Raw genomic sequence first — 12437 nt, forward strand, 5'->3', positions numbered from 1 at the left:
TCATACTTCAAGAGGAAGTTGAAGATGACCTTGCATGGACAAAAAACCCAAAGAATGGAGACTTCACAACATAACTTGGTTACTCTTCTTATGTTGAGTCATTTGTCATTGGTGAATTTTAATGGTAATGGAAAACTTTGTGGAAACTTTCTCCTCTCAAACAAAAAATCACTCTCTTGGTAGTTGTAGAAAACAAATTACTCACTTGGGATAATGGTTTGAAAAGAGGGTGGATAAGTCCCAATCGTTGTCCATTATGCAAGCCGTTGTCCATTATGCAGTCTTTCGAGGAAAGTATCACTCATCTATTTATTTTGTACTCATAGTTAGTGCAAGTGGTTATAACAGTCATAACAGATATTGGAATTCAAATCAACTGGTCACAACTAAGCATAATGGATTGCTTGAAGGAATGGCTACAAGATCGCGCTACTACATAGTTTTTAGGTTTCCCATGTCTCTTTATGTTTGATATTTAGTGGGCTCGAAACAACAACATCTTTAGATCAAAGGACATCCATGTCTACATTTCATTAGGCATGATTTTCAAACTTTGTTTAGAATACAAAACGAACCCATTGAAAAAAATATCAAACTCCCAGTTCACCTTGATTTTGATCAAAACATATCTTTGGAATATTTTGATGGCACCGCCCAAGGCCACCCTTCCATTTGCATAGTTAGAGTGATCCTACACTTCTCCAGTACACACTTTTTCCATATCAAATATAGTGTTGGGCATGGAATAAACAACCATACTAAATTCATATCTTTTATAACTCTCCTCTCAATTGCATCACAAAAAAACATCTCCAAGTCATAGGTCTTTGGAGATTACAAAATAATATCGATTGGGCAAAGACGAAAACAATTGTAGAAAATGTTTTTCTCTAGTCTTTACTACAATATATAAAGGAGGCAATCTTGTCTTTCGAATGGCTTTCTTTTAACCATATTATGTGAGCAATGAACACGTTAGAAGACAACCTTATAAAAGAAGCTTTGGAGCTTTCAATAGGCTTTTTCAAAACCACAATATTCCTCGACAAGGAGGAACTTGACTCAATGGAATTTGATCTCTAATCTTTCACCATTTTCTGATAACATGTCACGCAATGAATATCAAGAGATCGTATTACAATTTTTACTAATGTGTTGAGAAATTTAAATGATATTTTTTTTTTTGTCTTTTTTTAATTTTTACTAGAAAAAATTTGTATATTCATACCTAATGAATATAAACAATTTTTTTCTTATGAAAAGAAGAGGAGTAACCATCATTCATCCACCATATACAATAACAACTAAATGTATTGGAGTTCAGTTTATTAAGACATTGCATTTTCAAAGAAGTGAATATGTGTTGATCCTTTTCCAGGAAAAAAATTGTTGTAAAATATTGTTCTATATTTAGGGGTTTTGATATTAAGGTATTGAGAATTTTTAATGTATTCATTTTTAATTCATTTTTTAGGAGTTAAGGATTGTAACATGAAGACCATTATTATTTATTTTATTTTTTTAAATGATCACATAAATTTATGAAATACTCTATTTTCTTACAAAGTAGTTTAGGTTACCATTTATATGAGCAAGGAAAATTTTAGGGGCTAATATTTGCAGGTGGGCTAATTTTCCATGGTTTTTCCAAAAAATTGATTCGCTAATAAAACGAATTTGCCCAAATTTTATACTATCAAATTATTTTGTCCCAAAAATCGCCAATATTTTGTAAAGGCTATATAAAATCATTAAGAATTTGAATCTTTTTACAAAAATATCATCAAAGATTTTATAGTTTGCATATTAGGGACTAGTAAGCTTCGCCAAGGCTTCTAAACTTTAGGAAAAAATTACATCCTTCAAATTTTCCCTGTATATGAGAGATCAAGGGTGACAACATTGATTGAGGACCTAATGACCTTTGAGGTTGACTTAGCTTCCTTATACTCAATTTGAACTTTATCTAATGACCTTTGAGGTTGACTTAGTTTCCTTATACTCAATTTGAACTTTATCTAATGACCTTTGAGGTTAACTTAACTTCCTTATACTCAATTTGAACTTTATCTAATGTCCTTTGAGGTTGACTTAGCTTCCTTATACTCAATTTGAACTTTATCTTGTCATGAATGTTGTGGAAGACATTTATCCCAAAATCTAGATTTCTCCCATGGCTTTACATTAGGTTGGGGGTGTGACATTCTATTTTGAGAAGTGGTATACCAATGGAAATGGATATGTATCCTAGTCTTCCTCTATGGGTGTTCAGAATGCTTTAATAACACTATGTATGCATGTTTTCTAGACATCCTTGAAGAGGTGATAAAGAATGAGTCACTTCTCATATTCGTAGACAAATTTTCAAAAGTGTAGCTTCGTTGTTAACCAATTTAACACAATACTTTCGAAAATATTTTGCATTAAATGACTTACTAATTTTTTTTCTAAAATATGGCTCATTTTATTATTGTATAACTTAAAAATAATATACACAACTCAATATGGACATTGATTTTGATTTTCTTAAAAACACATTTCACACTCTCTCGGGTATCTATAATGGATTTATTTTTGTACTTGTACTCATCTATTTAAGTTGTTTTTAGACATTAATATAACTTCTTTCTTTTTATAAAAATCAAAAATATTTCTCATTTTCATATTCCATCTATCATAACCAAAAATATAATATTCAACCTTTTGTCCAACAACCAAAAATATCATATTCAACCTTTTGTCCAACCACTAAAAATATCATATTCTCAATATACTTCATATTCATCCATATTATACTAAAAAAATCCTCAAGTTGTTAAAACAATGGTGTCAACTATTACAAAATCTCTCTTTTCTCTACACTAGGAAGTCCCCTGGCATGAGCAAGTGATTAGGACTACTACCATACACGGTTCTTGCCCTTAACATTGACATTAAGTACTCGAAATTTAATGTAAACTTAATGCATATAGTATTAAAGACTAGAAATGGCTAGCATAAAAGGTTGACATTAGAATTAAATCATGGGGTAATATTTCTATGTCTCTAAGTGAACGACTTACATTAATCAAATATGTTTTGAAAGCAATCCCTATTCATTAGATCTTAATTGTGTTCATCTTGCAATCTATCATTAAAGGAATATGAAAGACACACTTTAAGTTTCTATGGGAAAGGAAGAAGAAGGGGAAAGAGATCCCATTAGTAAAATAAAAGAGACTAGCCAAATGAAAATTTAAACATCATTAGGGACTAAAAGATACCTACTAGTTTGGGAAGGCATGGGAGTAAAAATCTTCATTAATACTAAGGATTATTAGTAGTTGGTCATGGTGAAAATATATAGAGTCATAATCAAAGGCTAGAAGAAAAGACAATTAAATGGCTCTATTTTTTTGGACATAGTCAATTATTTTCCCTTGGTTGAAAGCTTTCTAAGTTGTAGAATTGGAAATGATGGGAAAGTAAAGTTGGACTTAACTTATGGATAGAGGAAAGAAAATGGCCACACAAAGCTTTGTGGAGCCGAGAGGCTCATTTTACAGCAAGTGTGATAGAGATGTGTAAGTTTATATGTGCTCAACATAGAGTTGACAAAGCTTTGTGGAGCCGAGAGGCTCATTTTACAGCAAGTGTGATATAGATGTGTAAGTTTATATGTGCTCAACATAGAGTTGACATGTGTCCTTCTTAAAATAAAAATATTCTCTAAATAAAAAAGCAATATGGGCTATAATAAAAAAAACAAAAATAAATATGTTATGGGTGTTTAGTAAGTTGTTCATATGTGATATATAATTTCATATCAACTTTAAAAAGATGTAAAATGATTAGAAGTAAAAAAAAAAGGTGTGAGTAAGATGTTTAAACCTCATACTTTTCAAAAATATTTCAACACTAGATTTAAATAAACTATTTGAAGATCTATATTAGCTAATACTAATTATATTTTAAATATATTAATAACAAAAAAAATCATTTTAATGTTTATAATATACTTTATATAGCATTCATAAATACAAAAATACAATTATTTTTTCAAATTTTATACTAAATTTACATGTAAAAAAATTTAATCTTTTAAATTTAATATGTATTAAATTTGTGATTAAAATAAATCTATACCACAAATTATTTTCCTATGACCCCAGACCCTGATTAACGAAGAGAAAAGCATCCATTTATTTGAAACATTTTAAATTGAAAAAACCATGAGAGCAAAGCGCCCATGAAAAACTCCATCGCAAGGTTGCTATTATTCTGCAGTTGTTATCACCGGCGTCTCTGACCATCTGGACTTTTTCCTTACCCTATTTTGTCCATTCGTATTTTGTTTTTTTTTCCTGGTTATTTCCCCTTCAAGATTCGATAATGGCTATCAGATGCGAATGACAGCCATGGCCATGATGGAGATGTATAAGATTGTTTGTTTTCAATTGAGTTTATAGACTTATCTTATTGGATTATAGTATGATGGAGATGTATAATATTGTTTGTTTTGATTGTAAAATTGATATGTGTTTTTATTAAAATAAAAGTAAAATATTCTTTAAATAAAAAATAATGTTTGGTATAATAATAAAAACAAAAATAAATATGCTATGAGTGATTAGTAAGTTATCCATATGTGATATTTAATTTGAGGTGACGTGTCTTTCTTAAAATAAAAATAAAATATTTTCTAAATAAAAAGCAATGTCTTTATAAAGAAAAAACAAAAATAAATATGCTATGGGTGATTAGTAAGTTTTCCATATGTAAAAAGTACAGAGATGAAAACTTTTGTTATGGATAAGTGACACAAGGGTACTTGGGATAGAGAACTACGGAGAAAGAAAGAGTATTATATCGAAATGTTTAATCCCATTTATAATTACCAACAAAAAACGTACATAGATGCCAATATTTCTTGGAGAGCCAAAATTCTTATTTCTCCGTTAAAGACTAATTCTCATCAACTCCGTTGTAAAACAGGGCGTTGAAAAAGGCCAAAAGAAGTGTGGGAGGAAAGAATATGTATTTTTTGTTCTTCCAGAAAATTGAAAACAGAAAAACATTTATTTTAGAATCCGAGGCCTTCAAAGACAACAGGGAAAGTTATGCATATATTGTGGCAACTAGCTCTTGGGATAATCTATTTAGCGAGAAGCTGGGACTGTTTATACATCAACCAAATGAAGAAGCAATCTGTCCCATAAGCTATTTTTAGCCAGATGGACATTAAAATAATTTATTTCTTTCTTTGTATGCGATATATAATTTGGGAGTTGTCTTTAGTGCGACTTTTTGGACTTCCCGGTGCTAGAATCTGGTGGAACCAGTGGAAAAAATTGAGGTGAAATCTTGATTTGTGTTATTTAACCTAGTTTTTTGACTGTGTATATGGATTCAGCACCCTCAAAAACCCCTAGGGCACTTAGATTGCATAGGATTACCCATCAAACTTGTGATTTCAATAAATTCCTTAGATTGCACAGGATTACCCATCAAACTTGTGATTTCAATAAATTCCTGCCAGATTTTAGAGAAATTCCACCGGAAAAACCCACCCTAAAAGATTCCAAAAAGTCAAACTAAAAACAAATCCTATAATTTGAATTGACATGTGTCTCTTTTGAAATAAAAATAAAATATTCTCTGAATAAAAAACAATATCCGCTATAAACCCACCATAAATGCTTCAAAAAAGTCACACTAAAAACAAATCCTATAATTTGAGTTGATATGTGTCTCTTTTAAAATAAAAATAAAATACTCTGAATAAAAAACAATATCAGCTATTAAAATAAATAAATATAATATGGGTGATTAGTAAGTTTCCCATTTGTGATATATATCATTTGAGTTGACATGTGTCTCTCTTAAAATAAAAATAAAATATTCTCTAAATAAAAAAAGTCCACTATAATAAAAACAAAACAAAACAAAACAAAAATGCCAGTAAGTTTTTCATATGTGATATAATTAAAAAAAAAAGTAAAATAATTAAAAGTAAAAAAAATTGTGTAAATAAGATGTTTTAACTTTATACTTTTCAAAAAAATTTCAATACATGATTTAAATTAATTATTTGAAAATCTATATTAACTAATATTACCTATACTTAAAAATATATTAATAACAAAAATAAATTATTTTAATGTCTATAGTGTAGTGTACTGTACATAACATTAATAAAATACAATATTTTTTCAAATTTTACACTTTAAAAAATTACTCGTAATTAGAAATAATAAAAAAGAATATCGTGAAGCTTTCTATAACATTAAAGGAGCTGCGATTTGAACTCGCGCCCTCATTGATCGAGGTCCAGAATTTGAGTCGAGCGTCTTGTATCAGTTGGCCATCCGAGCTTAGAAAATGCTCAGAGACTGCTTATGAAAATAACACCCAACAAAAACATAAAAGAAAGAAGGTCAAAAGCATATTTTGAACCCTCGCGTGGGTGAGAAGCTCGGGGGTCATTCCGAGGGTTGAACTCGGGACCCTTGGCATAACAGATTTCCTATGGATTAACGCCAAAGAAAGGTGGAATTTGAACTCAAGCTCGGGGGTCATTCCGAGGGTTGAACTCGGGACCTTTCGCATAACAGATTTCCTATGGATTAACGCCGAAGAAAGGTGGAATTTGAACTCGCGCATAAAATAGAAGCTGTCGAGCATATAAATCCTGAGATTTTGGGAATATCAAAAAGGTGGAATCTGAAGTCGGGCATAAAATAGGAGATGTCAGAAGTGGGATTTGAACCCACGCCCTCATCGAGGACCAGAACTTGAGTCTGGCGCCTTAGACCACTCATCCTGAATTTGAGATTATGTTGAGCCTTGGGATTTGAACCTGCGCCGTTTGAACCAGAACCATAATCTGGTGACTTAAACTAACTCGGTCATCGCGCCTTCCGTTTGAAATTTCGTATGAAGCATAATACATTGCTCCTAGGTTGTCATAACCCTGGTATTTGTTGGGTCCGGCCCAGACCCCACACTCCCAGCATATTCCCACGCTTGTGAATATAACAAACAGAAAAATGAAAGAGTTGTTGGATCCGGCCCAGACCCTACACTCCCATCAACGCAACCCGTCCACATATTCCCACGCTTGTGAATACAACAAACAGAAAAATAAGAGAGTTGTTATCACAGGTGGGCTTTAAGCAACGAATTCTCAGGGCAGTGGATGGGGAATATAAATATTCACTTCAGTTCGACTCGCTGGCTAAGAACAAATTCATGGGTAGAAGTCACTACAGTATGGTTGGTTTCGTTTTTAAGATTAACTTTGACACATTGTTTGTTCTCGGGGATTCCAAAGTTACAATTGACTGGATCAACGATGGCTTGGATTTAGCCTTTGCCACTACTGTGAAATTGAAAGGGAAGTGATGGCTTGGATTTAGCCTTTGCCACTACTGTGAAATTGAAAGGGAAGTGATGGCTTGGATTTAGCCTATTCGAAAAGGGATTGAAGTCCAGCGAGTCCAGATTCAAAGAGATTTAGTTTTCTCACATATACAACGTTCAAAAATCCCATGGAGGCATAATCTCTCTAAGCAAGGGCTTATTGTTAGATGAGCATTATGTATTTCAAAGTTTTTATTGAGGATCTTTTTCATAATTTTTTTATTTTCCTTTTGACAAAGCAGGGTGGGTTTTGTAGGTTTTAAATAATTAGTCCTTTTTGTCATAAACCATTGTGGTACATTTCTAGTAATTTTTTTTTTGAATCATCTACTTAAAATGATACTAATATTATGAATAGTTAGGAGATTATGGTTTCTAGTTTTTCATTTTAGTATATTGTACATGCTTTGTCCATTAAACTATACATACTCATGTACATTGTTTTCTTTTCAATAGAAATCTAATTTGTTTTTCCTTTCAACTTCCAATCCCAAACCAAAAGTACAGGCTTTGTCCATTAAACCACACATACTCATGTACACCGTTTTCTTTTTAATAGAAATTTGATTTTTTTTTCTTTCGGCTTCCAATCCCAAATGAGAACAGTAAGGCAATTAAGGATAGAATAATAGAATATATTGATTTTTCTTCTTGAAAAAAAATTAAGGATGCTAATGGTCTTTGGGATGCGCATAATTGCATAGCAAAGGAGGAAACTTCAACAAAATTGAATGTTAACCATTATATCACCATGGGTTGAATCATGGAGATTGATTTAAACTTAAGCTCTTAAATTATAGACTCATGGGAGTTGTTTGTGTATTCATGTACTACGAGTACTCATTGAAATTATGAATGATTTTGGCATCACTAATCATAGAATTTTGATGCTTTTTTATGGGGATTTGGATGTTAGCTATAAGGTTTTATAATCATATAATTGATATTTTAAGTTTTATAATGATATAAATGCTATCTTAAGTTTTATGATTATCGATCTATTTTCATTGCTACAGTACGCAGTTTCAGTGCTCAAGAATGGACCTTGGCCTCCAAAACTGCACAATTCAGCCCTCCAACTTGGCCTCAACTGTGCATTGCGCAGTCTCTAATCTCAAGCCCGACCCTTGAGCTCCTGAAATGCATAATTGCACAATCACCCAGTCTTCTCTACCTTCCAAAACTGCGTAGTAGGCAGAATCAATGCTCAACCCTTCATCCTGGCTCATTGAGCTCCAAAACTGCACAATCTGCTTGCTCAGCCTAGTCTGAACTGTGCATTGTGCAGTGTCAAGGCTCGAGCTTCACCTCTGCCACCTAAGCGGCACAATTGCTCAGTCACTAAGCCTCTCCCTCAGCCTTCCATCCAGTTCCGACTCATTTAGTGGATCAACATGCAACATCTTAGACTAGGGGTTTATCGAATTAATGTCGTCTTGTCATGAGTGAATTGTAGATGCAGGTACTCTATCATACCATGACAGGATGATGAAGAAGGAGATGGAGAAGGGAAACATGTTGGAAGACATCTTTGTAGCTGATTATGCAAGCTAATCAATCAAGAGAAAGAAAAAGAACACCAGTTTGCAATCGCAGCTCAAGCCTTGACATCACTGAAAACTCCTTACCTCTAAGCCATATGGAGGTGGGTAGAAGAGCATTCCCAAGAAGACACATAGCAAGGAGCAACAAGAATGGTTTGAAATTTCCATGTCATCAATAAGTCCATGTCAGCTGTGTCATGTCATGTCATGCCATGAGTTGTCATATGCCACATCATTCTTGTGGATTATGTAATTTCTTATTCGAAAATGTATTGTAAAGTGGAACTCTAAAGGACATGTACAGAAGATGAAGGGTCATGTAAAGTTGAAAAGTCATAAGAAGTCAAATAGTCACAAGGGTAGTCAAAGAGTCACAAGGGAGGTGAAGCATCACCCCATTGGTTATATATAAACCCTCATTGTATGAAAATATGACCTTTCACCTTGGCTCCTCCCACAAGACATTAGCGAGACAAGTTAGTTCTTTTGAGGACCAAGTGGTGGCTCCAACACTCCACTATTGGAGCTAGTGGTGTTCGATGTACACATGTGTCTTGGGACTTTTACTTAATATATGAAGCCTGATGACCAACACATTCTTCATGCAAGGATTATGAATATTTGTAAGACTATTATGTGAATGTTTATGATTCAAGTTTGCTTTCACCTGTACTAAAGTAGTTGAACTTTTTTGGTTATTTTCATGCTTATCATATTGAAAATGTGGTGTATTGGTTGCAATGGTCGTCACACCTTGTGAACTATTCCGTTGGATGTTAGACGGACATGTTCTGATCATGTGTGTCTCTACTAGGGTGGTACTATTACCTCTCTCTTAGAAGCTCACTTTCTCCTTCCCTCTGCAGTGGAAGAACCTTGATACACCTACAACCGAACACTCACCAAGCACACTAACTTGCTTTTCAAAGGTACATTTGTGCTCCTCTCTCTTATTGACAGTTAGAGCCAAGGAAAATCTGTAATATATCGATAACCAAGCCATATTCTGGATGGGGCTCCTATCCTAAATGGTGTGAGGTCTAATTGGGACCACATATCAGGGAGACCCCTTCAATGTTGGCGAGTCCAGCACCGTCAATATTTCTGGCCTATAAGTAGGGTAGCTAGATTTTTTATGGTTGATAACATCACCCACCCTAATCTTACTTCTTTCGGTCAAGACAGTAATATTCCTAGCACCTCCCCTACTCATATTCTTGAAGTTGGTGGATCTTCTCAGCCTAGTCTTGAACAAACCTATGAAATCTCATACGAGCACATCCAGGCCATCCTACCTATAACCCATAAGTTTGCAAAGGCTATTAGACTTATTCTTGGAGTACATAATATGCCTTATTTTCCAAAGAAGAATGCAACTACTCCTACCGAGATAGTGGTTTAGACAGTTGAAGATCTAGTTCTCGCCACCCTTGAAGAGCTAGAAGAGACTGCAAAAAGCACAGAGAAACCAGAGCAAGCTTTGTCTTTTAACGAAGGTGACGCAGAAAACGTTGTACTCTCAGGTGATACTTTCCACGGGTTAGGTGGTGAAGAAGAAGAAGAAGATCCATCATATTATGGAGAAGAAGATGAAGATCCATCAGACTCTAACAAAGAGGAGGAGCACATAGACGAAGATATGGTAGACCAAGATCTGGATTGGATGACTCAAGGCCCACATGCATTGTTGGGTGTATTACACAAGATATCGAGGCACCCGAAGAAGTTGTTAACGAAGTATGACCCTGACAAAGCAATGAAGGTGGAGGACAATTTGGACAATTTTTACCTACATCTGCAAATTTTTGAGGTACGTTATGATGATGTTGCATGTAAAATTTTCCCATGTACCTTAGATTGCAAAGAAGTTGTATGGTAACACAGTCTTCCTCTGAACTCAATCCAGAATTGGAAGGGGTATAAGAAGTTGTTTCTTGTAAAGTTTGTCGATGACAAAACCCTTGCCATGTTATTGAAAGAGTTGGGCTATATGAAGATGGAGCAGAAAGAAAAAGTTAAAGATTTCAATCAGAGGTTTAATCATACATTGAACAAATTTCCTACAGTTACGAAACCTCATGACTCCATCACTATCGATTATTATAATTCTACCTTACCTACAAGCATCACACAGTTCGTGAAGAGAACTGCAAAAGCGACTCTTGCGGAGAATTATGAAGAAGAAATCACAATTGAAAAGGACTTGCATACAATTGGACCATTGTTGAAAATGAATCATCAAAGGACTCCAAAGACATGGGCAAAAGGTCTCAGGCCTCCTTAGGTAAGGCTAAACAAAAGGAAGCTACCAATCTTGAGAGCTTGACCCGCACCATCAAGTCTATGTCCAATGAGTTGGAAAAGTTAAAAAGAGGTCAAGCGAGACCACCGTAAGCAGCAAACCCCCTAAATTCAACTTTTTGAGAAGCGCTGCCAACTCTGGCAATAGTAGCAACTAGCCTACCAAGTTTGCACAGAGCTCGAACATTGTGTTGAATGTTGAGAGTATGGGCATGGACCAATATTGTCTGTTTCATCAAGAGTATCATTCAGAAAAAACATGCCCAAATGGAAACACAACATGAATTCTCTAACTGCACATTTCATTGATAAAATACTTTTAGATGAGCATACTAAGGTTGCGGAAGAAACAAAAGAAACTGCGAGTGTTGGGCATGCAGTAAATACATTTAGTTATGTATACTCAGCTGAAAAGAAAATTGTCGAAAAGCATCCATTGAGTGACGACCTGGCTCAAAAGAAGAATGTTCGGTATAACTTAAGAATCCAAGGTCCAGTTTTGGAACTAGAGATGACTAGGCTGAAACTAAAAGAACATTTGCTAAGGAAGATCACACTTCTTGTCAACTCAGTGCAAAACAATCAGAGCAAGTCTAGAAACACTACTACAGCAAAGAGTACTTCCACCAACAATAAAGGCAATTCCATCACCACATAAGTATAAGCTCAAGCTACTCCTTCAAACACTTCAGTGATACTACAATATAGTCGAAGATATTAAGAAAATTCGCTCTAACATTTCACTCTTCGAACTTACAAGAATCACAAGCTAGCAGGAACTACTCGTTCGCACTCTTGAACAATCCCCCTTAGGTAACAACACTTTTCTGCAGAAGAGATCTCAATCTGGTAAGTCTTTTGGTCCCCTAGAATCAGTACTTAATGCATTAACATTAGAAGCTAACAGGGTCTGCCCTCTGTTTTTGTTAATGTTTGAAATTTTTAATTACAATGTACACAATTGCTTAGTTGATTCTGGTGCATCGATGAATGTAATGCCACTATCTATAGCCAGGAAAATAAATTCAAAATGGGATGGGATAGGACTCTTGTCCATGTTATCGGTGAACTCATAAATGTGTGTATTCGCCTATCATTCAACCAACGAGTTCACCAATGTATAAATATAGTAATTGTGGACATCCCGGAAGCATACAGTCTATTGTTGAGTAGAGACTGGTCTAGCAAACT

Source organism: Pinus tabuliformis, chromosome Q, assembly GCF_031772625.1.
Source record: "Pinus tabuliformis cultivar Carrire ecotype Pingquan chromosome Q, CPIR1, whole genome shotgun sequence".
In the NCBI taxonomy this organism is placed as follows: domain Eukaryota; kingdom Viridiplantae; phylum Streptophyta; class Pinopsida; order Pinales; family Pinaceae; genus Pinus; species Pinus tabuliformis.